We start from the raw sequence: 15,773 nt of genomic DNA on the forward strand, positions 1-15,773 counted from the left end.
TCCTGAAGGCAGCAGTGAGAAGTTATGAAACTTGCTTAAGGACTTGGATGGCATCCGTTAACCTCGCGAGACCATGGATCTGTGCCTGGAAAGTCTTGCTTCAGTCTCTCCAGGGCGCAGGCCTGGGCGAGGTTGTATGGAAGACCAACAGTTGCCCAAGCAGCAAGTCTCCCCTCTCCACGACACCAACGTTGTCCAAGGGAAGGGCAAGGTTCCAATACAGCTTGGCACCAGTGTTGTCGCAGGAGTTGCCAGAGCGAGGTTGAAGGTAATGTCGGACTGCCTTAGGGACTCCAGCTCTGGATTTGTCCTCAGGGTTTACTCCCAAAGCCTTTCCCGTGAGTGGGTATGGCCTCAAGGCAGCGGAGGTTTGAAATTAGAGTTTTCCCTCTCTTAGATGGACTGCCTTCCCAGGCCGACGAGCTCCATCTACCCGAACTTAGGACTTAAACCATACAGATAAAAGAAACAATAAGAGATGCTGCAGATACTGGAAACCCAGAGTAAAACAGAAAATGCTGGAGGACCTCAGCAGGTCCAGCAACTTCTATAGAGAGGAATAAACAGTTAACGTTTCGGGCCAAGACCCTTCATCCAGTCCATTCCCCTCAAGATGCTGCTTTGCCACTGAGTTTGTCCAGCTGATTCTTTGGACCTCGTTATCTTCTTGGACCACGAGGCATCTGGATCTGTGGACGGGTTACTACCTGGTGTTGCAACACTATTGATGTCTTTGACACAGAGATGATATTGGAGTCAGTCAAACCAGTCCAAAGATGAACATGTTATAAGCCGTTGGCATGCTACGTTGGTCCCATAGTGTCACTTGCCGACTGCCCCCAGCACATCCTCAGACTGTGTTGGCTGTTGAGACAAACAACGAATTTCACAGTATATTTAAATAAAGTTAAACGTTAATCTTTATCTTTAGATTCCCAAATCCAATTCATTTACAGAGGCTCTTGGAATGTGGAATGGAACATCTTTGGAATATTAGATTAGATTAGATTAGATTCAACTTTAAAGTCATTGTGCCGAGTACAGATACAAAGCTAATGAAATGCACCTAGCATCTGACCAGACATGCAAAGAATAGTGTTATTTACAAAATAACTGCCAATAAAAAAAGTGCTACAGCACACAGATATAAAAGTACTGAGACAGTACAATACGGATGCAATACTGCTTAGCGCTGTGATGAGAGGTTCAGCAGTATGCTCATGGCCTTTAAAGTATTCTCATGAATCACATAAGCAGGGTTAAAAATTACATCATATTGCTCCAGTGAACCAGTGTCTAATTCACAAAAGTCTGCTTCTCCACTCTCATCATGAGCACTGATACAGCAGACTGAGTTTCAGGATGCGTTCAAGTTTGAGCGAAAAATCACATGAGCTGTGCATAAATTGTCACGCCATATGGGGAAATTTCTCAGCCACAGTTTTCTTCTTAAACAGCACTTCTTGTTTAAACATGAAACCGGTAAAGATAGAACAAATATTTCAAGTATGCAAAGAGACTTCCTCTTTATGAAATCATACCCCGACTTACAGAGAAGCAAACAGCAAAGAAAGTGCACTGCTTAATACAGATCTCTAATCACCAACTTTCAACAGCCTTTAGGCTGCTCACAAGGTAACTGTCTATTAACAACACAAAGTGAAGCATTAATTGTGTGAAATTCATCAGTCTTGAGTTGCCTGTCTGTCAAGATTATTCACAGGAATTGCTGACACAGGCAAATACATCAGGGCCACTTAAATAAGTCTTGGATAATAGAAAAATGGAAGGCAATGTGGGAGAGAAGGGTTAGATTGATCTTAGAGTAGGTTAGAGTGCGGAGACGACTCAATGGGCCAAATGGCCCAATTCTGATCCTACATCTTATGATCTTAAAAGGTCAGTACAACATCACGGACTGAAGGACCTGTATTGTGCTATAATGCTCTATGTTCTGTTATATATTCTGAAATACAAGTAGTTAAGAAAGCTTATGGGGTGTTAGCTTTCATAAGTCGAGGGACAGAGTTTAAGAGTCGCGAGGTAATGATACAGCTCTATAAAACTCTGGTTAGGCCACACTTGGAGTACTGTGTCCAGTTCTGGTCACCTCACTATAGGAAGGATGTGGAAGCATTGGAAAGGGTACAGAGGAGATTTACCAGGATGCTGCCTGGTTTAGAGAGTATGCATTATGATCAGAGATTAAGGGAGCTAGGGCTTTACTCTTTGGAGAGAAGGAGGATAAGAGGAGACATGATAGAGGTATAAAAGATATTAAGAGAAATAGATAGAGTGGACAGCCAGTGCCTCTTCCCCAGGGCACCACTGCTCAGTACAAGAGGACATGGCTTTACGGTAAGGGGTGGGAAGTTCAAGGGGGATATTAGAGGAAGGGTTTTTACTCAGAGAGTGGTTGGTGCATGGAATGCACTGCCTGAGTCAGTGGTGGAGACAGATACACTAGTGAAATTTAAGAGACTACTAGACAGGTATATGGAGGAATTTAAGGTGGGGGGTTATCTGGGAGGTAGGGTTTGAGGGTTGGCACAACATTGTGGGCCGAAGGGCCTGTACTGTGCTGTACTATTCAATGTTCTATGTTCCATGAAAGAAGACAACAACAGCAAAACTAGTCCCTTTAATACGCTACCACCCGCCCAGCCTCTCTCACACACAGACAGGCCACCACCAGGCCTCCAGCTGCTGGCCCCAGACTCTCAGCCATCTGCCTCCAACCATTCACAAATCATATACTATACTGATGAAACAGGAAAACAATCACAGCACCCCAACTGCAGTAAAGCTTTGTAACCTTCAACATCTTATTAAAACTGGCATTTCTAAGCAGAAACTCAAGCAAAAAATGAGCAGGAAAATTAAAATGGCTGGCGTGGCATTTCATGCTTTCAGTCACCTGTTGACACCTTGGTTGCTCTTTTATGAGTTTTGTCCACTCGCTCCTGAGAACTGGAGTTAGTGATCGACCGCTCAGCTCCCTACAGACCAGGAGGTCAAAGCTTCACCGTACTCTCTGCTTCTTTCTTCGAATTCACTTCCTCAGGGGCCAATGCATGCGTCAGCTAAAATTGTGACTGACAGGAAACTTTTCCGGTTGGCAGCCCTTGCATTTGAATCTCAGCTCTTTCCCAATTCCTTTCACTACTGAGTTAACCTCTCATACCTCCCTCTTTCTAGAACAGCCAACCAATCAGGAATTGCAACTGGGCATGTTAAGGATTAGCTTTATTTGTTACAGTTACATCGAAACTGACAGTGAAATGCTTCTTTTGCATTGAGAATGTACTGGGCATCCCACAAGTCTCACCAGGCTTCCAGCTTCAGTGTGGCATGCCCACATCTCACTAATCCTAACCCGTGTGTCTTTGGGATGCGAGAGGAAATAGGGGAATTTGGAGGAAGCTATGCGGTGACGCAGGGAACGTACAAACTCCTTACAGGAACTGAGCCGGAATCGCTTGCATTGTAAAGCATTACACTAACTGCTGAACCTATAAACACAAGAGGTTCTATAAATGCTGGGAATCTAGAGCAACACTAGAGCAAATGATCCAGATGATGGGGTGGTAAATTGGTTTAGTAAGTATGCAGATGATACTAAGATAGGTGGCATTGTGGACAATGGGACAATGAAGTACGTTTGTAGGTTTTCAAAGCTTGCAGAGAGATTTAGGCCAGTTAGAAGAGTGGGCTGAAGATGGCAGATAGAGTTTAATGCTGAAAAATGTGAGGTGCTACATTTTGGTAGGACTAATCAAAATAGGGCATACATGGTAAATGGTAGGGCATTGAAGAATGCTGTAGAACAGAGAGATCTAGGAATAATGGTGCATAGTTCGCTGAAGGTGAAATCTCATGTGGATAGGGTGATTGCTGGCCTTTATTAATCGGAGCATTGAGTATAAGAGTTGGGATGTAATGTTGAAATTGTATAAGGCATTGGTAAGGCAAAATTTGGAGTATTGTGTGCAGTTCTGGTCACCGAATTACAGGAACGATGTCAATAAAATTGAGTGAGTACAGAGGAGGTTTACTAAAATGTTGCCTGGGTTTCATCTCCTAAGTTAGAGAAAGGTTGAACAAGTTAGGTCTTTATTCTTTGGAGCGTAGAAGGTTGAGAGGGGACTTGATAGAGGTGTTTAAAATTATGAGGGGGATTGATAGAGTTGACGTGGATAGGCTTTTTCCATTGAGAGTGGGGGAGATTCAAACAAGAGGACATGAGTTGAGTGTTAAAGGGCAAAAGTTTAGGGGTAACATGAGGGGGAACTTTTTTACTCAGAGAGTGGTAGCTGAAGTGGTCGAGGCAGGTTCGATGTTGTCGTTTAAAGTTAAATTGGATAGATATATGGACAGGAAGGGAATGGAGGGTTATGGACCGAGTGCAGGTCGGTGGGACTAGGTGAGGGTGGGAGTTTGGCACGGACTAGAAGGGCTGAGATGGCCTGTTTCCGTGCTGTAATTGTTATATGGTTAACGCACAAAACACGAGAGGAAATCAGCAGGCCAGGCAGCACCTATGGAGAGGAATAAACAGTCGACATTTTGCACAAAGACTCACCCAGCCTTCCAAAATGTTCATACAAATCAAGTCATTGCACAACAAGTTGAGGTAGAATGAGGTAATAGTACACAGAATAAAGTGTAAAAGGTACTGACGATGAGCAGTGCAGGTAAACGCTAATGTGCTAATTCATAATGAGGTGCAGAAGTCTTAGGCAGCTTGGCTATTTTATATGGTTTCAGATGGTCTGGCCTCCACAGGGCCCTGAACTCAGCATCTTCAAGGCTACCTGAGGTTACCTGGAGAGACAGAAGCAAGCAAGACAGCCAAGGTCTGCTGAAGAACTGTGACAAGTTCTTCAAGATGCTTGGAACAACGTATCAGCTGATTTTCTTATCTAATTACACGACAGTGTACTTCAGAGAATTGTTGCAGTTTCACGCACCAAATATTGATTTTTGTTTTAGTGTTGACTGCTCTTTACAGTCATTGTTCTTGATTACAGAAACTCATTTCCTTATTTTGAAAGCATCTTTGCTTTGCAGAATTCTTTTGCATATGCCTCAGACTTTTGCACTGTACTGTAGAATGTGAAGCTGGGAATTCCTCTCATTGTACAAGTGATCGGTGCAGTAGACCATGGAAGAATGGGAAGAAGATGAGGAACTGGAGGAAGAACGGTGAAGATGATGGGCAGGTGAGGGGAAAGAAAAGAGGAACCACAGAGATAGGGAAAACATTGGAGTGTTGGGGGAAGAAACAGAGGATGGTGCTTACCAGATGTTAAGAGTCAGATTATCTATCTTCTATGTAGCCACTGATTCTCATATTTAACTTGACTATGCCTCTTCTCACCCTATCATCACAAGGATGCTACTCTCTTCTCTCAGTTCCTGCATCGCTGTCTCAGTCGTTCTCATGATGAGGCTTTGCATTCCAGGACATCTGAGATGTCCTCCTTTCCCAGAAAACGGGCTTTCCCCTGCTATTAATGTAACTCTCAACCCTACCTCCTCCATTTCCTACATGTCACCCCTCACCCTCGACAGAACAGCGGTAGGGGTCGCTTTCGAGCATGATAACATCCGATGGCAGGGCTGAGGATCAAATTAGAAAAAGGATTGGGATTAGGAAATGCACATTTGAGCAAGGTACTAAAGAATAATAATTTCTCTGGGTACGGAACTCAGAGTGTGGTGGGGCTACGTTCATTCCACACTCACACACGGAAGTGAATGTTGGGCAATATCAAAGCACAACGAGGGAAGGCTTGACGCTGCTGGAATGAGGTTTTTGAAAAGAATGATGAAAATATCGTGGAAGGACAGAGTAACAAATGAGGAAGTGAATCAGAATCTGAATCAGATTTAATATCACTGGCATATATTGTGAAATTTGCTAACTTTGTGGCAGCAGTACAATGCAATACAAGATAATATGGGGGGAGATATGAATTACAGTATATGAACAAAAATAGCTAAAATAAATAAGTAATGATAAAAAAGTTGTGAAAAGCTGGAACTTCTGGTATATGTAATGAAGGAGGAGGAGCACACCTTGCAGTGACGGGAAAAATTAATGGAAGAAAAAGTCGCAGTCGACAGCATACGGTATTCATGAGTTACATAAAGGGAAGGACAGGCAAAAGTTTTGAAAAGCTTATTAGAGTTTCTCAGATTAAAGAAAGTTGGAAGACTATCTACATCAATTGTCAATGTACAAACGTACATAATGATGATGATAGTATCTGCCACCTGATATCCCAAAGCATTTTGCCAATTAAATCCTGGGAAGTTTCGAGGCTAAACTCCAGTCTCCAGCTAAGGGGATCATCACTTAACCAAAACCAAACAAAGTCTGTTTACAATCCTGAGCTGCAAGAGATGGCAGCTGATGGAAATCTGAAACAACACACAAGGGAGCTGGAGGAAATCAGCACCTAGGCAGCATCAGGAGCAGAATCAGAATCAGGTTTAACATCACTCTCAAATATCATGAAGTTTGTTGTTTTGTGAAGGCAGTACATAAAACACTATTAATTACAAGAAGAAATACATTTTTAAAAATTAACGAAGTAGTGGAAGAGATTAAAAAGAGTGAGGCAGTGTTCATAGTTTAGTTCATTGTCCGTTCAGAAGTCTGAAGGCAGAGGGGAAGAAGCCGTTCCTAAAACATGAGAGCGTGGGTCTTCAGGCCCTAATGGCAGCAGTAAGAAAAGGACACGTCCTGGGTGACCACAAACCAGAGAAAATCTGCAGGTGCTGGAAATCCGAGCAGCACACGCAAAATGCTGAAGGAACTCAGCAGGCCCTGGAGAGAGAACCACCGGGTGATAGGTGAAACCTGGAGGGGGAGGGATGAAGCAAGGAGCTGGGAAGTTGATTGGGAAGCTTAGAAGCCTCCCTCTGGTGCTCCTACCCACCCCCCTTTCTTTCTTCATGACCTTCTGTCTCTTTCATCAATCAATGTCCCAGCTTCTTTCTTCCTCCCTTCCCCTCTAGGTTTCATCTATCACCTTGAGCTTTTCTCTCCCCTCCCCCCACCTTTTAAGTCGACTCCTCAGCATTTTTTCTCCAGTCCTGCCGAAGGGCTTCAGCCCGAAACGTCGACTTCTTTTCCATAGACGCTGCCTGGCCTGCAGAGTTCCTCCAGCATTTTGTGTGTGATGATGGATATCACCATGCTGAAGCATCACCTTTTGGAAATGTCCTCAATGGTGGGGAGGTCTGTGCCCATGATGGAAGTGGCTGAGTCTGATCCTGTGCAGTGGCCCTTCCATACCAGACAGTGGTGTATCCAGTTAGAATGCTCTCCACAGTACATCTGTAGAAATGCGGTGCAGTACCAAGTTTCCCCAACTCCCAACGAAATACAGCCAACAGTTGTACCTTCTTTGTATTTGCATGAATAGATTGGTCCTAGGGTAGAGGTTCAGAGATGTTGACACCCAGGAACTTGAAAACTGCTCACTCTTTCTCCTGCTGATTCCTCGATGATGGCTGATGTGTGTTTCCTGGAATTCCCCTTCCTGAAGTCCACAATCAAATACTTCTTGTTTCCTGGAATTCCCCTTCCTAAAGTCCACAATCAAATACTTGGTGTTACTGAAGTCAGGACATTCCTCACGCTTCTTTGAGTGTTTACAATCTTGCCATCAAACTGACAATCTTCACCCTTCATCTAGACCACTTATTTCCAGCTTCATTCTAATACCCAACTGAGAGTCTCCTGCCCTGGTATTTTCATGTATTTCCCCATCAAGTAATTTTGACAATGGAGTATGTGGGGTGTCCATTGAAGGGTAGCACCTCTGGTAAAGGGCTTGCTCTGTCCATTCTGGGGCAGCTCGCTCACCTTTGGGACCTCACTAGACACTCTGCTCTCAACTGTGGCTCCAAGTAGTTGTTTGCATGTGACAGCGGCTACACTCTGGTGTAAAACTTCAACAGCCAGGCTAAACCAACTGAGGATCTCATACCCCAGTGAGAGAGCAGCATGCTTACCCTAGCACGTGAAATCAACTCTGGCCAACACGGTGAATGAGATCAACGGTGAGATCCAATGGCCATGAACACTAATGTCTTTGAACAGAAAGTCCTACAAAGGGTAGTGGGTTCGGTCCAATATGTCACAGGTAAGACCCTCCCAACCATTGAACACTTCTACATGAAACGCTCTCCTAGGAAAGCAGCATCCATCATCAAATATCCTCACCACCCAGGTTATGCCCTTTTCTTGTGCTGCCATCAGGTAGAAGGAACAAAAGCCTCAGGACCCACACCACCAGGATCAAGAGCAGTTACTGCCCCTCAAGATTCAGGCTCTTGGACAAGAGAGGATCACTACACTCATCAATAGAGATGTTCCCACAACCAACGATCTCATTTTAAGGACTCTTTATCTTATATTTCATGCTCTCATTATTTCTTTCTATTTATTGATATTTGCATTTACACAATTTGTTGTCTTTTATGCTCGACTTGAACTTTCATAGATCCTGTTTCTAGTTACTGTTCTATCGATTTGCTGAGTGAGTATGCCCACACGAAAAAGAATCTCAGGGTTATGTGTGGTGACATACGTGTACTCGGATAATAAATTTTAATTTGAACTTTGTACTTTGAAGGTAGTTCTGCAATGCTCCGTGGACAGCGAAGGGCTTGAGAAGGCATGAAAGAAGTCATGATCATCCACTGGAACCAAGGAAGACTCCCGTTTGCGAAAAATACTCGTACCACTGGAGCCGGACTTCCAAGGTTGAGAGAGTGGAACTATCTTAGTGCAACAGCTTTTCCACTTGAAAAACTCTCCTGCACAGGCTGTCTGTCATTGTTGGGTAGATGGATAACCAACAATTTTGATAACACTTCTGCGAGGTACCCAGTCACAGTACACCAAGTACCATGGTGTAGTTTACATCGACGTTATCGTGCATGACAAATCAGCCATACGAGTAACTGTCCAAGTCAATGAAATGGAACCTTTTCATAGATGGCAATGAACCAACCCTTGAACATGAGCATATATCAGTTTACAACTAACACATGAAACCTGGAAGGAAAAGTGGTTCTGCTGTGGCGAGCTGCCATTGCTGTTTTGTCAAACAGAGCAGGAAGCCAGAGGATCAGGAATGAGAGTCCATAAGCAGAAAGTTAAAGTTAAAGTCTGTCCCGAGCCTTATAGGCTCGTCAGACCATTGCTTATGCCAGTTTCCGTGGTGTGAAGTGACTAAGAGTACAAGACTCCTCCCTGGATAGGAGGACAGTCTATCATGAAGTTAACCCCCAGCATTTCACCAGTACTCATTTTCAGATGGGTGGACTGGAGCAGTGTGTGGTTAAGTGCCTTGCTCAAGGACACAACATACTGCCTCAGCTGGGGCTCGAACTCACAACCTTCAGATCGCTAGTCCAATGCCTTAACCACTTGGCCACACGCCACACAGAAGCGGAAAGGAGGACCAGTAATCTGAGCTGGGAAAGGTAACATGAAAACAGCTTGCAAAAATCTTATTAGACTGTAGGTGTGCAAAAAGGAAAAGATGAACAGGAACTATATCACCATCTGGTATGGAGCGGTCACTGCACAGAACTGGAAAAACCTACAGACAGTGGTGAATTCAGCCAGCTCCATGATGGCCGCTAGCCTCCGCATCATCAAGCACATCTTCAAAAGGCAAAGCCTCAAAAAGGTAGCATCTACCATTAAGGACCCCCATCACCCAGGACATGCTCTCTTCTCATTATTACCATCAGAGAGGAGACTCACACTCAACGTTTCAGGAACAGCTTCTTACGTGTTGCCAGTACATTTCCAAATGGACTATGAACTCTTGCACGTTACCTCACTATTTTTGCTCTTTTTTTTCCCTACTTATTTAATTTAGTTTTAATATATTTGTTATTGTAATTAATGATGTATCGCATTGTACTGTTGCTGCAAAACAAACGTCATGACATATATAGTGAAAATAAACTTGATTCTGATCCACACCCCAAGAGAATGCCCGGAGAATTACATTTCCCCCTTTTCTATTTTCCAACGTGCCTAACACATAAAAATTGCTGGTGAACGCAGCAGGCCAGGCAGCATCATCTCTAGGAAGAGGTACAGTCGACGTTTCGGGCCGAGACCCTTCGTCAGGACTAACTGAAAGAAGAGCTAGTAAGAGATTTGAAAGTGAGAGGGGGAGGGGGGAGATCCGAAATGATAGGAGAAGACAGGAGGGGGAGGGACGGAGCCAAGAGCTGGACAGGTGATTGGCAAAGGGGATATGAGAGGATCATGGGACAGGAGGCCCGGGGAGAAAGAAAGGGGGAGGGGCAAAGCCCAGAGGATGGGCAAGGGGTATAGTCAGAGGGACAGAGGGAGAAAAAGGAGAGAGAGAAAAAGAATGTGTGTATATAAATAAATAACGGATGGGGTACGAGGGGGAGGTGAGGCATTAGCGGAAGTTAGAAAAGTCAATGTTCATGCCATCAGGTTGGAGGCTACCCAGACGGAATATAAGGTGCTGTTCCTCCAACGTGAGTGTGGGTTCATCTTTACAGTAGAGGAGGCCGTGGATAGACATGTCAGAATGGGAATGGGATGTGGAATTAAAATGTGTGGCCACTGGGAGATCCTGCCTTCTCTGGCGGACAGAGTGTAGGTGTTCAGTGAAATGGTCTCATATGCCTACTAGTTTTCATGTGTAATATGCAATAAATTCGATGATAGTTAAGGTGCTATTAACATTTTATTAACATTTATCCTCGCAAGCAGAACAAGTGCTGCACCTGTCCCATACACCTCCTCCCTCACGACCATTCAGGGCCCCAAAAAGTCCTTCCAGGTGAGGCGACAATTCACCTGTGAGTCTGTTGGGGTCATATACTGTACTTGGTGCTCCCGGTGGGGCCCCATGTATATCGGTGAGACCCAGAGTAGAATGAGAGACTGCTTCACTGAGCACCTACACTCAAACGCCAGAAAAAGCAGGATCTCCCCAGTGGCCACCCATTTTAATTCCACTTCCCATTCTGATATGTCAATCCACAGCCTCCTCCACTGTCACGATGAGGGTAGCCTCCAACGTGATGGCATGAACATCGATTTCTCAAAGTTCTAGTAATGCCCCCCCCCCACCATTCCCTGTCTCCTTTTCCCTCTCTCACCTTATCTCCTTGCCTGCCCATCACCTCCCTCTGGTGGTTCTCCCCCCTTTTTCTTTCTTCCATGGCCCTCTGTCCTCTCCTATCAGATTTCCCCCTTCTCCAGCCCTGTATCTCATTCACAAATCAAATTCCCAGCTCTTTACTTCACCCCTCCACCTTCCCGGTTTCACCTATCACCTTGTCTTCTTCCTCCCCTCTCCGCACTTTCTTACTCTGGCTCCTCATCATTTTTCCTCCCTTCCCCCTCCCCCAGTCCTGGTGAAGGGTCTTCCCCAAAATGCCGACTGTACTCTTTTCCATAGATGCTGCCTGGCCTGCAGACTTCCTCCAACTTTTTGTGCGTTGCTTTGATCTCCAACATCTGCAGAGAGTGTTATTATGCATGGTTATCGTACCACGTTGAGGGTAGAAAGCAGAATTTTGAAATTCATGAAGGGATCAACTGTATTATACCCAATTTTTCTGTCGATTCTAAGTTGAGTGCCAGCGATTTCCAAGAAAGCCAAGAAATATCAAGTAGATGAAATGAACGGGCAAGAGCATGCCAGATAACACGTAAGGTATTTATTTTTCCAGAAAAAATAGTAGAAAGGTGATTTTTTATTTGAAATGGAGAGAGATTGGTGTTCAGTAACAGAGGTAATTGATCTTGGAGCAACACACATCAAAGTTGCTGGTGAACTCAGCAGGCCAGGCAGCATCTCTAGGAAATGGTGCAGTCGACGTTTCAGACCGAGACCCTTCGTCAGGACGTAGTAATTGATCTTGGCATAAGATTTAATCACGTCCTTTGTATACAACTACAAAAAATTAACGCGAAGATACCACAAGCTAAGCTCTCAACCATATTCATTTAAAAAAGTATGACACGATTTGCACTCTGCCAGCCAACTAGGGGTTAAGGAAGACCCTAGAAATTTCACTTAATAGGCCTACGAGAGTCTTTACGACGTGATGATAGTTACATCCTGCAAGCGGTTCATTGCTTTACTGGGGAAATCCCGGCAGCTGTGTAACAACCACTATAAGGTGCAAACTCACGGCCATTTAGAGAGAGCAGTTAATGGTTATCATTGGCTATGCTTCATCCCCTCCTGAACTCCATAGATTACAAGACCACTCACCCCCATCGCGGCTGATCGTCACTTCGTACAGATTACTTCCCTCGGACATTGAAAAAGCGGCGCGGCGCAGCCGAACTTCATCATGCCCAATGAACCCGCCTCCCTTCCCGCACGTCCTTCACGCTACTGGGTTGTCAAGGCGGAGCCTCCATGGATTGACATGCAGAAGCGGCTCTCGATTGGCTCAATTGCATGTCAATTCACGGGACGCCAAGCTTGGTTGAAGCCAGGGTGAATGGGCAGACTAACGGGGAGGTGGAGAGGCGCGGCGGCCGCCAATTCCTCTGCGTTTATTGGTTGTTAGCCTCGCGGGCAGGAGGATCAGCAGGGCATTTTGCCATTTGATTGGCTGAACATGGTGTCAGTCGAATGCGTGGCGACAGGTCTCTGTGTGAGTACATGTTGTATTGTTCTCGTGCAATATTTAGGAATGAGTTGATTTGGGACGGTCTATGCGGTTTCCAAACAGGATATATTTCAAGGGTGTGAAGTCATTTTTGCAAGCAGAAATATGTTCCCAGAATCAGAGGCCGGTTAAACACAAACAACAGGAATTCTGCAGATGCTGGAAATTCAAGCAACGCACATCAAAGTTGCTGGTGAACGCAGCAGGCCAGGCAGCATCTCTAGGAAGAGGTACTGACGAGGGGTCTCGGCCCGAAACGTCGACTGTACCTCTTCCTAGAGATGCTGCCTGGCCTGCTGCGTTCACCAGCTACTTTGATGTGTGTTGCCAGTTAAACACAAGCAGTTCTGCCGATGCTGGAAATACACACAAAATGCTGGAGGAACTCAGGTCGGGTGGACACTGTGGAAATAAATACAGTCGACGTTTCGGGTATTTTGCATCAGTAGCCACTTAATCTGTTGTAACCTCTTTGGCAAGCCGAACAGGTGTTCCTGCACCTCCTCCCTCACTACCAGTCCTCCCAGGTGAGACAGTGAGTCTGTTGAGGTTATACATGCTGTGTCCGATGCTCTCAGTGTGGCCTCCTGCACATTGGTGAGACCTGACGTAGACTGGGAGACTGCTTCGCCGAGCACCTATGCTCTGTCTGCCAGAAGAAATGGGCTCTCCCAGTGGCCACCCATTTTAATTCCACTTCCCATTCCGACATGTCAGTCCATGGCCTTCTCTACTGTCACGATGAGGCCACGCTCAGATTGGAGGCACAACACCTTATATTCCGTTTGGGTAGCCTCCAACCTGATGGCATGAACATCTATTTCTCAAAGTTCTAGTAATGCCCCCCCCCGTCCCCTTTTCCCTCTCTCACCTTATCTCCTTCCCTGCCCATCACCTCCCTCTGGTGTTCCTCCCCCCTTTTCTTTCTTCCATGGTCTTCTGTTCTCTCCTATCGGACACCCTTCTCCAGCCCCGTATCTCCTTCACCAATGAACTCCCCAGATCTTTACTTCACCCCCCCCCCCACCACCCGACTACCTTCGATCCTCCAGACCTTATCCTTGACTCTCAGACGTTGGCCTTCAGCTTTGGACTCCACCTTAGGATGCCAATCAAGGGTCTGACCATCAGGCCTCAACTTCCAGCTTTGCACAGACCTCCAAATAAATACCTACAAAACGATGGCCATGGGACTTTTCGTGCAGACCCAGATCTTAGTTGAATATTTGGTAGGAATGATGGCCGCTCGATTGTCAGGCCCCCTCTCAGCTCTCTGGCGGACAGCCAAGTCTAGATGCTTCCTTGAGTTCCAGAGTGGGACTCAAAACACCACTCTTTTGATTCAGAGGAAAGAGTGCCGCCACAGAATCATGGCAGAGAGTTTTATTTTTGGCCTGAAGCAATTAGAAATCTATGGAACAGAGGACTGTGGAATAGAAGGCAAAACAAATGTGTTAGTTCTGGCCAGGTGGTGGAAAACATGGAGGGCATCGTTTTCTGAATGAAAGGTAAAAGTGGGCATAATGAAGGCTCTGCGAGTAATTTGCTAATCAGAGACCAATTCCAAATAAGAACGTTCTGTGATGTGTTAGAGAATACTCTGGAGTTATGGGATACACAATATTGGATACTAATTCAAACACGATCCACTCCTCAGTTGTAATGTAAATGTAATTAAGTTCAGAAAGCTTGCAAATAGCTTCCAGTTCTTATTATAAATTGGAATCAATGAATCAAAATTAAACTGGCTCACAGATGATGAGGTTGCATATGCAACCGCCAAATGTTAAGACAATGGGGTTGTGTTAATTGGCTTGCATCAACCCAGGCAACATAGCTAAGCTATTTGCACCATTGTGACTTGAGTTCAGGCCGGCAGACAAAATTGATGTACAAAAGTACACAGTACAATGTAAATTTGTTATCAAAGTATAGAACCCTCAGATTTGTTTTCTTGCAAGCATTCATAGTAAATTAAAGAAACATGATAGAATCAATGAAAGACCACATCCAACAGGACAGAAAACAACCAACATGCAAAAGACAACAAACTGTGCAAACACAAAAGAAAAAAAGAAATAATAATAAGCGAATAAGCAATAAATATCAAGAACATGAGCTGAAGAGTCCATAGGTTGTGTTAACAGTTCAGTCATGGGGCGAGTGAAATTATCCCCTCTGGTTCAAGAACCTGATGGTTGAGGGGTAATAACTGTTCCTGAACCTGGCGGTGTGAGTCCTGAGGCCTCTGTACTTTCTTTCTGATGGCAGCAGCGAGAAGAAAACATGGCCTGGATGGTGGGGGTTCTTGACGTGCGATGCTACCTTTCTGTGGCAGCACTCTGCATGGATGTGCTCAATGATGGAAAGAGTTTTACAGATGATGGACGGTAAGACTTTCCATTCAAGGGCATTGGTGTTTCCATACCAGGCCGTGATGCAAATAGTGAATATATCCTCCACCACAATTCTATAGAAGTTTGACGAAGCTTTAGCTGTCATGCTGAATCTTCAGAAACTTCTGAGGAAGTAGAGGTGCTGCTGTGCTCTCTTCTTATTTGCACCCAAGACAGACCTTCTGAAATGATAACACCGAGGGATTTAAAGCTGCTGACCCTCTCCGCCTCTGATCCCCCAGTGAGGACTGGCTTATTGCAAGTACGTTTTTTTTTAGGTACTTATGCACATTTTATTCCATATCCGCCCTTTCAGCTCTAACTTTCAACAATTCATTATTCCCTACGTTGCTGTTTCCTCTTGCATGTCACACCACGACCAACACACAACAGCAAATTCTGACTACATGTAAATGTATATGGGGAATAAAGTTGATCCTTGAAATCCTGTTGAACAGGATTGTTCAGATAGTATAATTCCACATCTGGATATTTAACATGTTGAGCTGTTAATCTAAACCATGTTGTAGGGAGAAAGGACTGTGGAATATAGGGGAAGACTGGCCATGCTAACCCAGAGAGGAAAGGGAAAAAAACATGAACATATGTTAGTAAGAATGGGTATGGACAGTGGCAAGCATCAAATGAAGATATTTAGGTTTTGTG

The 15,773-nt window shown here is 44.8% G+C and overlaps 1 protein-coding gene across 6 annotated transcripts in view; it reads right to left on the minus strand.

Annotated features, from left to right (window-relative positions):
• The window catches only part of tmem268 (transmembrane protein 268), a 100,001-nt gene extending 87,587 nt beyond the window's left edge, over positions 1–12,414 (minus strand). For 2 of the 6 annotated variants that reach the window (XR_010017947.1, XM_063047957.1), the window contains exon 1: positions 2,918–3,036. The gene's annotated coding sequence lies outside the window, so the exon portion shown is untranslated. Of the gene's footprint in view, positions 1–2,917; positions 3,037–5,302; positions 5,515–5,535; positions 5,623–7,413; positions 7,600–12,305 lie in introns of those variants that run through there. The other 4 variants (XR_010017949.1, XR_010017950.1, XR_010017948.1 and 1 more) reach the window with 4 other exon arrangements.
• Between the last annotated feature and the right edge of the window lie 3,359 nt (positions 12,415–15,773).

The sequence above is a fragment of the Mobula hypostoma genome, chromosome 5 (genome assembly GCF_963921235.1).
Source record: "Mobula hypostoma chromosome 5, sMobHyp1.1, whole genome shotgun sequence".
NCBI lineage: Eukaryota > Metazoa > Chordata > Chondrichthyes > Myliobatiformes > Myliobatidae > Mobula > Mobula hypostoma.